The sequence below is a fragment of the Polistes dominula genome, unplaced genomic scaffold, assembly GCF_049000335.1.
Source record: "Polistes dominula isolate Pdom_NZ unplaced genomic scaffold, Pdom_raw_medaka scaffold_35, whole genome shotgun sequence".
NCBI classification, from domain to species: Eukaryota; Metazoa; Arthropoda; class Insecta; order Hymenoptera; family Vespidae; genus Polistes; species Polistes dominula.
Genome location: NW_028300968.1, coordinates 1,255,402 through 1,270,524, shown reverse-complemented (window position 1 = coordinate 1,270,524; position 15,123 = coordinate 1,255,402). Strand labels below are relative to the sequence as shown.

Below are 15,123 nucleotides of genomic sequence, written 5' to 3'. Positions count from 1 at the left end.
TAATACATCCTTACCTCGAAACTATAATTGTTTCATATGGGGTAACTTTTTTTTTCATTCGCTTGTTTAAGTCATTATTCACCAAATGACTTGTAGAGTCCTTAGTCGCTTAGATGAATTTTTATACAAATGTATTTATGTGTTTATGTCTTAATCATATTTTTTAGATCAGGATTTTCAGCTTCTAATATACTAATCTCCCGTTTCTCCCCCCCATACTTTCTGCGTTCTCATCTATGCGTGTGCCCAGGTGTTACACGTATGGGTGAGAAACAGTTAGCGTGGGTTTAGTTTTAGTTTTTTCCCCTATTGGCGGCTGTTATTGTGCTAGTGATTGCACGATGTACTTTACACCTGTGTGTGCGTATTAGGTAGTGTGTATTGTACATCGTTTCGCGATATTTTTTATTCATTTAATACATTATTAAATACTCAAAGCACTACTTCCTCATATCACGTTTCTGTATTCTTATATTTATATTAAATATTTCTAATTTTTTTTGATAATCTCGTTTGCATAGTAGAGTTACTGCATTTATTTGTGGAAACTTTGATATACTTGTATATAACTAGTATGCATATATATGCTAGTGTATACTTGTATTTTTGCTTTAGTTTTGTATGCAATAATCATTAGCCTTGGCAGTCGATTTCAGCAAAACGTACGTATACCCATTAGCATATAAGTTTAGAAAACGTGGTTGAACTAGGGTGTCGGAGGTGCCCCGGGGCATGCTCTCTAGTTTAGGCTTTTTGCACCCTGGTGGTATGTGTGAGAACCGTGGAGTGAGTGGGTGGGTATGTATGGTTTTTCTTAAAATGGGTAAAAATATGGATAATAGGCAGGCAGGTAGCATACTTCTCTGAATGAATGTGAAAACTTTAATTTTAAGTAGGTAGGATCCAGGAAAGGCATTAGACTTCTTGCTTCCACTCCGGAGTGGAAATTCCGCCTCCTGGTTTATAATACAGAATTGTTACAAAATTTTATCATCTCATTCTATATTATGCTTGATTTGTTAATTTATTTTGTAATTATTCTGTGATCTTTATTATGTATCATGATTCAAAGGTATTTGCAACCATTTGAAAGATTCATTTCTACTTCGATTTTATCTCGAACGAGATAGAGTCGAATCAAATTCGCAAATTCTTTGATGCATTTGATACTTAGTTTTAAGTATTTCAGGATTAGCACTACGCACTATCGCGATTTTGTCTTACAGCTAGAAATATATGATATAATTAAATATAACATATTATTGAACTGAAAGTATTGCAAGAAAATGCATTGCATTTATTGCACTTTTTATTTCAATTCCATTTTATTACTCGACGTTAAAAGTGCGAAGTGTTATTAGGTCATCGAGGGATAGTATCTGCTTGGACATTCGATTAATTGTTCTCGTGTATGGTCAATGAACTCTAAGTTCTTTGATGGTCCACGAGCTAGAAAAGTAAACGCGAAATGTAAATTAATTTTTGAATAATTGAGAATTAGAATCATAACAAAATACTAGTTCATTTGCAAAATTAGTATGAAAGATCTTATCTTGCTCGCACGTAGTAAATGTCCAAATGCAGTTTTCATGGAATGAAGAAAGAAGAGGCTTAATGCCGAAGAGGCCCCCACTTAATTGTGGCTCAAGAGGGCAACTACAGGCTATTGAGTTATTTTCAAGGGTTCAACAGCAAGTTCCAACCTGTAGAGAATGGCTCTCTAGTCATATTATATATTTTATTGTTTTATTTTTTTGCTCGTCATTAATTTATAGTTGTAAGTGGAGATGACGGACCATTCCATCTCCTTGGGACACCAAATGCGTGTCTATATCGTCAAAAAGGTGCACATGTGTTTAGTTAGTTCGAGTCAAAATATTTAAATTTCCTTTTTATTACATTTTGAAACATAATTATCGTCTTTTGAATATTAAAGTAATCTCTCTTTTTTTTTGTCTTTAAGATTTTTCACTTTGATCGCATTTCATTAAACTTGTAATTTTTTCTTTTCTATATAATGCAGTTTAAAAGTATTAGTTATAATAATTAATAGTTATTATTTTCTCTAGTAAATTAATATTTGTACTTTTCCTTTTTTTTTATTTTTTGTAAATGTAAAAACACGCGTTTAAATTTAATTCTATTGCTACGGTAAATAGATCTTTGATAAAAATAGATAAATAATTCAATTGAAAAGTGCATCTGCGAATTGGACGATTCATATGTTAGGCTACTTCATATCACTTGATTGTATTATTAATATAGTTTTCTTCTTGTTACAGGTGACCATCGTTGGATTTAACAACAAACCTCTTTACGATTTTCTTCCACTTGAGTTTCTATAATTGCTACTTCTTAAAATATACATGTATAATGGCATTTCTGAAGGCACACACATTTTTATTCACTTAAAATTAAATTTAATTATTTAAAATTCTATCACAATATAACTATATGAAAGTATTGTATTCTTTGATAGTATTGTACTGTCAAAACTCTATTTTTTGATAGTATCGTACCATCAATAAAGGCATAGGTCTTAATAAAAATCAAGGAAATATTAGGATGGTTGTAAAAGTCTTTCTAAATTCATTTAAAAAATGAAACGCGATGGTAAATATTTTTTTGAAGTTATAGATAAATATTAGATTTTTTAATACTAATTTTAAATATTTTTGTCTAATTCCAATTATCTTTTTGTTATAATTTTTACAAAAGTAAATCTTATATTCATAGTAATATTTTAGTCTATTGTTACCCTCTGATAATGACTATAACTTATAGAATCACGTATGATATGAAAAATACATATACTTGTATTTTCATACTTATATTAAATTTGTTATTTTTTTAATAATCAATTTTATTTATTCATTTATTTTTTAGAAATTTTACAATACGCGTATTATACTATTATGCTAATTCGTCATTAAAAAAATAGTAAGCTAAGCAAATGCATAACACATCGAACAAAACCCTTGAGTAATGACTATATTATTCAAATTCCCCTAACAATAAGACTTTTACAACTTCCGCAATTTTTCAAGTGACTTTGTTGGAGAAAGTCAAAGACGGTTCATTAGCATTCGTAGTAAATTACTCCAAGTGAGAACTACGGTCTTCGTAGTAGTAAATAAGGATACGTTCAGGAGTGATTTATTTATACGCTTTGTCGGCTTTTAATAGTTACACCTTTGTGCTTCTCTTTTAATACCTTTTTTTTATCTGAAATCATATCAAACTTATTAATTTAGAAATGTTGCTATTTTATTTTATTTTTTTAATATCAAAGAAAAAATTTAGAAAAGTTGGTTATGATTAAATTTTAAACCAACCCCCATATCAGCTAGGTTGGCCGAGCGGACTAAGGCGCCAGTTTTAAGCACTGGTTCCCAATTGGGAGCGTGGGTTCGAACCCCACACTTAGCAAACATTTTTTTTTAATTATTCAAATAGTAAATAATAACACACTCATTAATTATTTCTAATAAAATATAATTATAATAGTTATTGCAAATTTTTATAAATATTTTTTCTTTTTTTTTTTTTTAATTATAAAATATAATACTTTAATTGTGCAAGTAAAAATTTGAGATCTTTGGTGTTTTTAATGAATAAAATCACGTTTCGTTAAATCGTTCGGATTAAAAGAGATCGCGATTAAAGAAGAAAATTCGAATGGTCTAGCAATTATCTCGAGTTATCTCGACGAGAAGATAAATGATAGAAGCTTTCGGCAGAGAATCGAATTCGGAGACTGATGGAGTTGGTAATTGCTTGGAATATAAATGATCAGATGAATAGTCATAGATAATTAGAGAAAGCAAAGATAAGCAAACGAAATTTTGTCTAATCCTTAATATAAATCATCGTCGTGTTTTTTTTTTTTTTTTTTGAATTATTTTATTATTCGATTAAATTACAATACATTAAAGATTGTCTCTCGAACAAATTGACAATTGGTGAAAGAATAAAAAAAAAAAAGAAGAAAAGAAACAAAAACAATATAAATAAATAAAACGTTGTAATAAATAATTTGTCAAAATCTTTTTTTATTTTATTTTATTTTATTTCAAGAGATTACAGTTAAGGTTTTTCATAAGACAAATGATGAATATTTCGCAAGAATCATACGAGTATACCAGGAAGAATGGTAAAAAGATCCGATTAAATAGGATTACCGTTGTAAGAATAGGCAGTGGAGAAAGGACGAGCCCTTTTCCCAGAAGGCCAGGACTTGACACCGCAAAAGTGTCGCAAAAGTCTCTTCCCCGTTTTGCCAGGGGTTAAAGTTTGTAGTACGGTCTTCTAACGAAAGCGAATAAGTATATACTACATTGTGAATATTGTCAAGTGAGAAGAAAATAGAAGGAACGAAAATGAGTACAAAAAAGAAAGAGAAAGAGAGAGAGAGAGAAAAAAGAAAACGCGGAATCGCGAAGGGTGCACTGGGAGTCGAGAGGCACACGTTGAAACGCTTGTCACAACAATTTCGCTAAAAAGGCACAACAGTGGCGTACAATACCGGGACACTTGTAATTTCATTCCAACGCATCTGTTGTCATTCTCACGTTACCACGTTTTCTCTTTCTCCATCTTTTTTTTATTTTTTTTTTTAATCCCCCTCTCTTTTTCTGATTCTCCTCTTACTCTTTCTTTCTCTATCTCTCATTCGAATATCTCGACTTTCTTCGTTTTCGTTCGAGGGATACAAGTGAGAAAGAGATACGAAAGCGAGTCGAGTTGCTAGGAACGACGACAGACACACACATACAAAAAAAAGAGAATAAAAAAAAAAAACCTCGGGCGAACGTATTTTCAAGCAACCCTTACGTCGATGATACACAATGAATCCCGTGTGGCATCCAAAAAAGGGTCGAAGGGTGACGACGATACGCTCGTGGCGGGGTTGATACTGAAGTTCAACAAAAAAAATATATATTCTCGATGAATGGGGGTATTAAAGAATGGTAAATTATATATATATATATATATATACTACTTGATATTACATTTGTTTGTTTTATTTTTTTATTCTTTTATACAAGAATTCTTATATATTTTTTATATATAATATTATATTTTTAATATTTTTATATTATATATATAAAATACATATCATTGAATAATTACAGTTTGCAAATCATATTTAGATTTGATAAAAATCGTATCAGTAATTGAAAAAAAAAAAAGATAAAGTTTAGTTATATTTTTTTCTATTTTTATGCATTTCTATAACCATCCTGTAGTTTGATTTTATTCTAAACAGATTTGGATTGATTTGATTGAAAATTCGGAATAAATTCTTCGATATAATTCAGTAGTAGGTCACTTATCATTGAAATCGATAGAAGATTGTTACTCAACTTAGCATAATTCGTTTTATCGATACTCGATAATGCATCTCTTGAAAGTTGACAGCCGTGAAAGATTCCATCTCTTCTTCTCATTCTCTAATTCTCGATTTATGGGACGTCTTTTCTAACGGGTGACAGCCGAGCGAGCTGGTAATTCGATCCTTGCTGGCCATGGTAAAGAGGGAGAAATTGAGAAAGGAAGAGAGAAAAAAAAAAGAAGGAAAATAAAGAAAGAGAGAGAAAAAGAGAGGGGATGGTAAAAAATTGGAAAACATGTTCGGCAAAAATGCTTTATACGTGGTGTTCGACTCTCCTACTACACTTGTCCATCCCCCTTCGAAAAAGGGAAATCGTATTTGTAATGCTTAGGCGTTTTGCAGCCGACGTCCCATGAAATCACATTACTGAAATTCCGAATATTAAATTCGTCTCTCTCTTCAACTTTTTCTTCATCGTCTCTTCTTATTCTTATTTTTTTTCTTTTTTTTTCGGTCTATCACTTCGAGTTATCGTCGACTTAATCGAAGTTTCATAATACGATTTTGCCTGCCGAGAAAGATGAGATATTCAGAATAGGATAGAGAATTAAAAAGATTTTGTATATGGGGTTAAGTGTTAAAATTGAAAATAATTTTTGTCGTAATATAAATATTTCTTAAATTATAAATATATTAACACATTGACAACTGGTTCTACGAAAACGCGGGACTCAAAGTTTATCGTTTGAACGACAACCCAGAAATGTAGGGGAATTTTTTTACTTTTATGATTGACTTACATTTAAACTTACATATTTAATTAAAAGAATAAAATGTATACGATGGTTTAGAAACAATTAAATATTTTCTTTAGTTACTCGTTGTTCAGAAACTCGCATTTAAGTTCCCGGCGTTCAAGGGTTTAATTTCTTATATGTTGTCGGCGTTAAATGTGTTGAAATATATTTAATTTATAAATTAATTTAGTATAATATAATAATATAAAATAAATTAATTTATATTAATATAATAAAATATTATAATAATATTTATTTTGTCTATAATACCGAAAATTCTAATGCAACAAACTAAGTTACAAAATTTAAAAAAAAAAAGCAATAAATTTCATATCAATATCATTAATATTATAACATAAATGATCTCACAAATTTGTATAACTTTATTAGACATAAAATTAAGCCACACAGCTATCATAATTATTGTCACATATAACAAACACACATTTTTCTTTTTTCAAATTTAAAAGCAACGTGAGAATTTTAGCGTGTGTGTCAACGATTTCTATGGGATATTACAAATATATATTCACACATATATACATAAATATATATATATATATATATATATATATATATATATATATATATATATATATATATATATATTAAGTTAATATGTACGTGTGTAGTAGAAAAGAGAGAAAAATTAATCAAGCGACTTCGAAACCATAAATAACCATCGGCGACGGCGAGGCTGCTCGCGTACGCTCGGATAATGGATGAGAAATTGCGCGAAAGCAAAACAAACCGGAGGAACTGATATAGAATGAAAGAGAGAAAGAGAGAAAGAAATAGAGAGAGAGAGGGATGAGAGAAAGAGGAAGAGGTCGATTTGCCGGGTTTGCCATTGTCGTCGATCCAACGTTGCTCGGAAGAACATAATCTCGCGATAGCTCGACGTCGGCAGAGAAAAATGAACTTTTTCGTCGATGTCCGTGTTTCTGACCGGACATGAGAAGAGGACCAGGGTTTCTACAATGGAGAGAGAGTCAATAAAAGAGGAAAAAGGGAATAATGTACGTGATAGGGCTCTTATCATCTCTCGATCTTCTTATAAATAATAATAAAAAACAATACTTCAATATTTTATACCTTTTTTTTTTTATCGAGATACAGGTAACCCTCTTAAAATACGAAATCCTATGACACGGTTTCCTTTCAAAAAAAAAAAAACCTTTGTACAATACTGTACTTTCACAGCCGAGGCGAGACTTGCCATCTTAACCTATTAACTGCCAAATTATGTTTTGTTTCAGAAATATTTATATTTATTTTAAAGTTTTAGATGGGGATTGTGGACATGTTGCACGAAAAAAAAAACTAATAAGAGACAATTACTTATTTCTTTAAATATTATCTTATACATACAAAATAGTTATTATTATGCCATTTTTCCATAAAGTCCACATGAAACCTAGTGGTGTACGTAAAATTCCAAAATCCCCAGATGAATATCATGGCAGCTAATGGGTTAAAAATACAGTGTTGCAGAAAGTATTTATTTTTTCATCTTCATGGCCTAAAAACAAAAGTTGTTGGCTCATGGCTCTGGGTGGTCTCACACAACACTGCATTTTCTAAAAACCTATCTACCGTGTTATAGGAGGATTACCTGTACTAGTAACAAATATAAAAAAAAATGTTAACAACGAAAATGAATAAATAGGAAAAGCTCTTTTTTTCATTGGTTGCGAGAGCTGCTTGGTGCGTTTAGAAAGAAAAACAAAAAGGGAAGAAAAATGAGAAAAATGTTGACAGAAAAGAGATCGGTGCTGCGTGAAAAAAAAAAAGAAAGAAAAAAGAAAAGTAAAAGGAAAAAAGAAAAAAAAAAAGGTAGGAAGGAAGAAGGAAAGCAGCAGCAGCAGCAGCAGAACTGTTGGTTGTTAAGAACAGGACGCCGTGGCAATCGTAAATGTTTAATATCGTGATTAAAGGCGCTGGCGCCTCTCATTATTATTTCAGTCTGGAGGACATTTCTTTAAGGGGAAACTTGCGGACCCACCCCTATACCACCCACCCACCTACCTACCCCCATCCCTCTCGTTCAACGAGAGCACCTCCGCTTCACCGCGTTCCTTTTCAATTCTCACTTTTCCTTCGTCGGCTTAAAAATCCTCCGTGAAAATTAGCCGCCTAAATATTTAAGGCTTTCCTTCCTTGATCCTCCTCTCCCTTTCTTTTTTTATTTTTTTTTTCTTATTTTTTTATTCTCTTCCTTGCTATGAAATACCGAGTGAAAAACGGAAAAAAGAAAAAAAAAATAATATAAAACGAGAACACAAAAACTGTCTGCGGGTCGCATTATTGTTACGAAGAGACAGGCGTGATCTCTCCCATCTGATGGATTTCATCTTCATCCCTTAGCCCCACCACCCTCTAACTTCCCGTTGCATTTGGCATACCCTTCGGACACCCTAGTGATTTCTTTTTTAATTCCCTCTCTCTCTCTCTCTCATTCTTTTTATTTTATTTTCTCTTCATCGTTGGAGTATCAAAAAGTCGAGTGAAAATATTACTTCCATCAATGATCCTTCCTTCCTTCCTTCTTTCCTTCCTTTCAATCTATGATCTTTTTTGATAGACAATAACAAATATGACAGATCTATAAAATAAAATAGAAAAATATATAAATAATCTATGAAATAAAAATCTAGTTTTTTTTTATGGTAGTAAGAAGAATATTTCATTGTAGTTGATACTTTTCGAGAAGAAATAGAATAGAAATGAAGGGAAAGTCCAGTACGAAGGGTCGGAAACTTTCTCTCTTTCTCTTTCTCTCTTTTGAATCGGACATTTACATTCATACGGATGTATCGCGTTTGTAAACCGGAAAAGAATCCGCGAAAAGTACGAACGTGTTGTATTAGAAAGAAAAAAATTTGTTGGGAAGGGGTGTACTACGAACGTCCTTTTATGTTCGAAGTGTCGCGCATTTGGGCAGGACTAGGCTAAAGGATATTCGTAAATAAAATTTTGCAGAGGAGGGTGACAAAATGGTCACACGCTCCACTGCTGACCCTATCGTTCGACGTTGGGTCAAAACTCGATATCTATGCGACGAGATTTTCTTTTTTCTTTTTCTTTTTCTTTTTCTTTTTCTTTTTCTTTTTCTTTTTCTTTTCTTTTCTTTTTTATGCTGTTTTCACGTAGTTACGCTCACCAACACGTAGAAACGAAATAAAGTAGATACGGTTTTGCTGGACAGAATATTATAACGCTCGACTGACAAGGGGTGAGTTCTCTCTCTCTTTTCTCTCTCTCTCTTTCTTTCTTTCTCTTTTTTCTGTCCCTTTTTCCAAAAAAAAAAAAAAATAAAGGGAACGATACGAATACCGCAAGTTTAAGGCTGCTCTATTAGATTTCATAACGGGATAAAGAAGCCCTGATTTCGATCACTGAAAGATTTCTTCATTCACTTTCCTAGCACGTACTATGAGTCACACAATAGTATTTGTACAATCATTTTTATATTTATTTGTAAGCCAAACTTTCTAAATCTTTTCTTTTTTTTTTTTTTACACAGAGAAACCTATTTTAAAACTTTCAAATTGATATTAATTTTATTGTAGAATAATTTTATTAAATGGTAACACATATTTGATATACCAAAAGTACGTGAAATTTAATCAAATATATAATCTTGTCTTTTTATTTTTATTTTATTGATTGTTTTAAATAGTATAATAAAATTATAATAACTTAATATAATAATATAATTAGGTAAAAATCTTAATATATATAAATTACGTGTCACGTTGTTTGTCCGCAATGGACTCCTAAATTACTGAACCGATTTTAATCAAATTTTGCATACTTTGTGCAATTTCATTCAACTTGAAAGATAGGATTGTTTATATCTCAATTTATAATCGCAATATTATTTGTTTATTAACAAAGTGTCATGATTATTTCTGTTAGTTCGATAAGATTCGAAAAGATTGCGGTATAAAGTAATTCGTTGACTTAAAGACGTGTGTATCAGACTGATTGTGTGTAATAAATTATTACAATAAGTGTAATAAATTATATAATAACTTTACACATGTAGTACAAAGAGAAACGAGAAGGTTGTTTTTTCTTTTTTATTATCAGATAGAACGAACAGATAAAAAAAAAAATAGGAATTTTCTTGACCTTGTACTAATACAAACCCGTTAGAAAAGAAATCTTGAAATCTCGTTAGAGATTATCTGTTATACGCACAAAGGAAAAATATCTTCTAGATAGTTGAAAGAATGATTTACTTTTTGCAACGAAGTTATACACTTTGCGTCAACTTGCATTTATGGAAGGAGAACTCACACAAACACACACACACACACAAACGTAAAGATATACTTAACATATATTTATATACTTACACAACGTATAACTGTCGTACTCGCGATCAATCAAGGCCGTTATCTCCTTTCCTAGCCTTTCTTATATTCGTAAGACTCATCGACGTACGATTACGTTAGATTCGAATCGCGTTCTACCTTATTGCGTCGTTTTTTTTATCCCCCACCCCTCCCCTCAGATGATTAATTTCATCTTTCTTTATGTTATTAAGTCCTCTCTCTCTCTCTCTCTCTCTCTCTCTCTCTCTTTCTTTTTCTTTTATTCTTTCTCTTTCTGTCAGACAGTTTTTCTTTCTTTGTTTATTTCTTTCTTTCTTTCTTTCTTTCTTTCCTACTCTCCCTCCATTTTTTTTTTTTTTACTAGAATATCAGGGAGTTAACGTAAAGAACTGAGAAGAATATCCTGTCATAGTGTATTTTGCACGATTATTTCTCTCTATATTCGATGGAGATAGGTACATGGTATATATCTTAGTCGCATATGATGACTACGGCAATTCTAATGATACCATCTTTCTCTCGCGTTGACAACAGGGAGATGGGAATGGCTCTTCTCTTTCTCTTTCTATGTATGTATATATTTATTCACATGTATATGTGAAACTTTTGCATATGACGAATCGAAGACTATTACCATTCAATCTCTTTGCTCGCCTTCATCTGCATACCATCGTCTCCCCTTTTTCACTTTACATACGGCCACGGCCATCATTTCACGTTCCGTATCTTGTGTATATATACATATATATATATTTATACATATACCTATTTCTGCATTGACTTTTTTTCCTTCTCTTACTTGCCTATTTTCTACTCTATTATCTTTTTCACTCTCTCTCTCTCTCTCTGTTTCTATTATTCTTTTCACTTCTAACGAACGTGCATGCTGCTACGTGGCCATCGTCCAGTTACTGAATATACTCAGTCAAATCGAACTGGTAATTGACGAGCACGTGTTGGCAATTACGCGGTCATAGGTTGTATGGCATTTATTTCACAACTGAAATGCTTCAATGCAAAAACCTTCTCTCTAATAGGCCTCCTAGTTCACTTTAATAGTAGTAGTATGATTTAATACCTGGTACTATAATTAATTTTAATTATCTTCATTGATTTGATCGCTCGATTATATCCCAATTTTGCAAAAGTTTGTTTAAATTATTTTACTGAATAATTATTTAATAAAATAAATATATTTAAAAAAAATAAAAATAAAAAAAAATTGGAGATGCCGGGGATCGAACCCGGGGCCTTTCACATGCAAAGCGAACGCTCTACCACTGAGCTACATCCCCGCTCGATAGGGCTCACAGAATGATGCCACATGATGTCGACATTTTGAAAAAAGGTGTTTAAAATAATTGGAAATTCTACTCGTGTATTCAGAATCTCTTAGGAAAGGAAAAAAAAATGTGGAGATGCCGGGGATCGAACCCGGGGCCTTTCACATGCAAAGCGAACGCTCTACCACTGAGCTACATCCCCGATATGTATTGATCAGATAACAATTCAAGTCAGTCGAGATCGTACTTCATTTGTTTTTATTTATTTTTATAATATTCTATTTAACAACATAATTACATTATAGATTTTTCTAGCAGACAAATGATAAATTCATAATTTATCGTTGAGAAGTAAGATAAGATGTAGTTCGTATTCGAACTTTGTCTTATTCTTATCTCGATTACTTTCATTTTTTCAAGGAAATACTTGTAGTAATATTAATTGTTTATTAGATACATAGATGTGTGTTTATAATATATTATAGTTAACTCGTATAACAAACACCATTTCTACGTTGCTATGCATTTTTAACCTGCAAGATATACAACATGATGATATATATACAAATTCTTATTACATATGAAACTTTTTGAAATAATTTTAATATTTTTTATTTCAAGTAGAAATAATTTTTAATTTTTACCCTTATCAGTAAGGGTCCCATGGTGTAATGGTTAGCACTCTGGACTCTGAATCCAGCGATCCGAGTTCAAATCTCGGTGGGACCTTGATTTTTGCAATTGCATTATCTTTTGCATCAATGCACTTTTGTCATACATTATTTTTGATAGATAAGGACTCCTCACGTGGGTTTTTATCTATTTTCTTTTTACGATAAGCGATAACGATATCGATATCAATACTGTGATAACTTACACAAAAATTTACTAATCATTTTTTCAAACAATTTATATCAATCAATAATAAAACGATGAGTAAGAAAAAATTGCACTTAGATAATTCTGTAATTACTGAAGTATAGAAATCTTATTCTTAAATCAATTTTTAGTAACAAATAAAATATTATTTATAAATAATATCGATTAATTAGTAACATTTTATAACTGCATGATTATTAAACAAATATCGTATTAATTATAAATGATGCAAAAGGAAATGCAATAAGAAAAAAAGTAGTCAACTTTTTAATAATAAAAGAACAAGAAAACAAAACAAAATTATACATATATAGATAAATATATTGTACACACACATACGTGTATGATTGTATGAATTTAAAGAAAGAAAAAAAAATATGACAGCGGTGGGATTCGAACCCACGCCCTTACGGACTGGTGCCTAAAACCAGCGCCTTAGACCGCTCGGCCACGCTGTCCCAAAAGCGCCGAGTTTGCTTTGAGTATTCGTCGTGTAAACATCGTGCTTCTTTGTTTTCACTCAAATTTAGTGGGTTTTTTTACTAATTTTTGGTATAATAAAGTAACCTGAGTGATTAGAGTGTGTAATTATTGTTAATTATTACCGTCTCTTGAGTATTTTGACGTGAATACCCAAAATAAGCGATTATCCGCATCCAGTTAGTAACGGCGTGGGTCAGTTGATTTCGTGTGTCTGGGCCTGTTGTACAATTCACTGAAAATGTATAAACGAAATAACAGGAGAAAATCAAAAGAAGAACGTTTATTGGCAGAATTAAAAAGACGTGAGAAATTGCTGATGCATTCAGATAATTATGAAGACTTTTTAAAGAAAGATAAAAAGAAAGTGATGCCTAACCTTAATCCAGATAGAACGCAATCGAGCTCGAGGAAAACCAATGAAAGTGGCGCCACTGGTTCGGACCCAACAGCGATTGATTCCGAAGGCTTCAGAAAGCCCCAAAAGTTGAGAAAGCTTCGCCCCTCAGTCGATAATACAGATCCCACTTATGACAACAAATCCCAACTTCTCAGTTCATTAGATGGTTTAAGTATCGATGATTTTGTGCCTCATAAGGTAACACAAGAAAAAAGAAAGAATAACGATACAATATATAAAACCAACCCCAAACATCAAACATCCACTCAAACAGAGGCCTCTCGTATAAAGCCTAATGTAACTAAATCAAAATCAAAACCGCCGCTATTGCATGTCTATGATGTAGATAGTAAGCATATGATTGAAACATTTAAAAAAGAAAATTTCCAAAGAGATGACTTTTATGTTAAAATCAATAAACATTATGTGAATGTTTATACCTCAACTATTGAGGTATACAATAAAATTATAAAGATTTTACACACACAAAATATGAAATATTCCACATACACCCTGAAAGAGAAAAAAACTCAATCTCTTGTCCTCAAGGGTATCCATTCTGATTTCACCGAGGATGACGTTTTCATATCTCTAGCTAAACGTAGTAAGAACGATTTCCATATTGTAAAAGTAACAAGAATACTGTTTGACAAATCTGACCTTTCAAAAGCATTCTTCATTGTACAACTATCGCCGGAGAGTAATACAGCATCACTCAAGAGAATTAAGTATGTACTAAGTCAAGAGGCCAAATGGGAGCCTCTAAGAAGGTCAAAAATCTTTCAATGTAAGCGATGCCAAAGAATAGGACATGCAAGTAAGAATTGTACACTTGAATTCAGGTGTGTAAAATGTGGTGGAAACCACGGACCAATTAACAAGGGCAATGTATGTCCAGTAACAAACAAAAATGCTAATAAAATGTTGAAATGTATAAACTGTGGTAGCTCTGATCATCCTGCCTCATATAAAGGGTGTCCATATTTGGTGATGGCTCAAGAAACCTGGCGCAAGATATCAGGTGCCAAACCAAAGAGTTCGCCAAATTAATCAAGAATGAAGATCAAGCCAGTAGAATTGTAGATCCTCATTTGTCATATGCCATATACCATTAGAAAATAACGTATTGGACTCTCAGAACATTCCAATAAATATACCAAGAACCTCCACAAATAGTACAATAATAGAAAACCTACCGAGACATAACAGTGTTAGCAACAACTCACAAATAGACATTGATCATATCAAAGAGCTACTGTTAGATATTCAAAATTCGATGATAGAGGTGTTCAAAACTCATCTGGAGACCAAATAAAAGAATTTTGGACAATTCTAGAATAGAATTCATCTTATCTCAATACATTTACTAAAATAGTAGAAAATAGTCAAGCATAAGCAATCCTACCATCTCAGACACCAGACTGCAAGTATATAATTCTCTACTATCAGTGAGATACTGATGGTCACAGAATGATACCAAATGATAAAAATTGATGAGATAGATGTAGAACTTTTAGTAAAAAACTGATTAGTATTAACAATAGTATTCTTATAGAGTGTGAATTAGGCACTGCGATACTTCACTTTTATTTTTAAATATTCTAAA

The 15,123-nt window shown here is 31.8% G+C and overlaps 5 non-coding genes across 5 annotated transcripts; 2 read left to right on the top strand and 3 right to left on the bottom strand.

Moving 5' to 3' along the window:
• The first annotated feature begins 3,345 nt into the window (after positions 1 to 3,345).
• On the top strand, positions 3,346 to 3,429 carry TRNAL-UAA (transfer RNA leucine (anticodon UAA)). The gene has a single exon. It is a non-coding gene; the product is annotated as a tRNA-Leu (tRNA).
• An 8,269-nt stretch (positions 3,430 to 11,698) lies between these two features.
• Positions 11,699 to 11,770, bottom strand: TRNAA-UGC (transfer RNA alanine (anticodon UGC)). Its single transcript has one exon. It is a non-coding gene; the product is annotated as a tRNA-Ala (tRNA).
• A 118-nt stretch (positions 11,771 to 11,888) lies between these two features.
• TRNAA-UGC (transfer RNA alanine (anticodon UGC)) lies at positions 11,889 to 11,960 on the bottom strand. The gene has a single exon. It is a non-coding gene; the product is annotated as a tRNA-Ala (tRNA).
• Positions 11,961 to 12,415: 455 nt separating this feature from the next.
• Positions 12,416 to 12,487, top strand: TRNAQ-CUG (transfer RNA glutamine (anticodon CUG)). The gene has a single exon. It is a non-coding gene; the product is annotated as a tRNA-Gln (tRNA).
• A 528-nt stretch (positions 12,488 to 13,015) lies between these two features.
• Positions 13,016 to 13,095, bottom strand: TRNAL-UAG (transfer RNA leucine (anticodon UAG)). The gene has a single exon. It is a non-coding gene; the product is annotated as a tRNA-Leu (tRNA).
• Between the last annotated feature and the right edge of the window lie 2,028 nt (positions 13,096 to 15,123).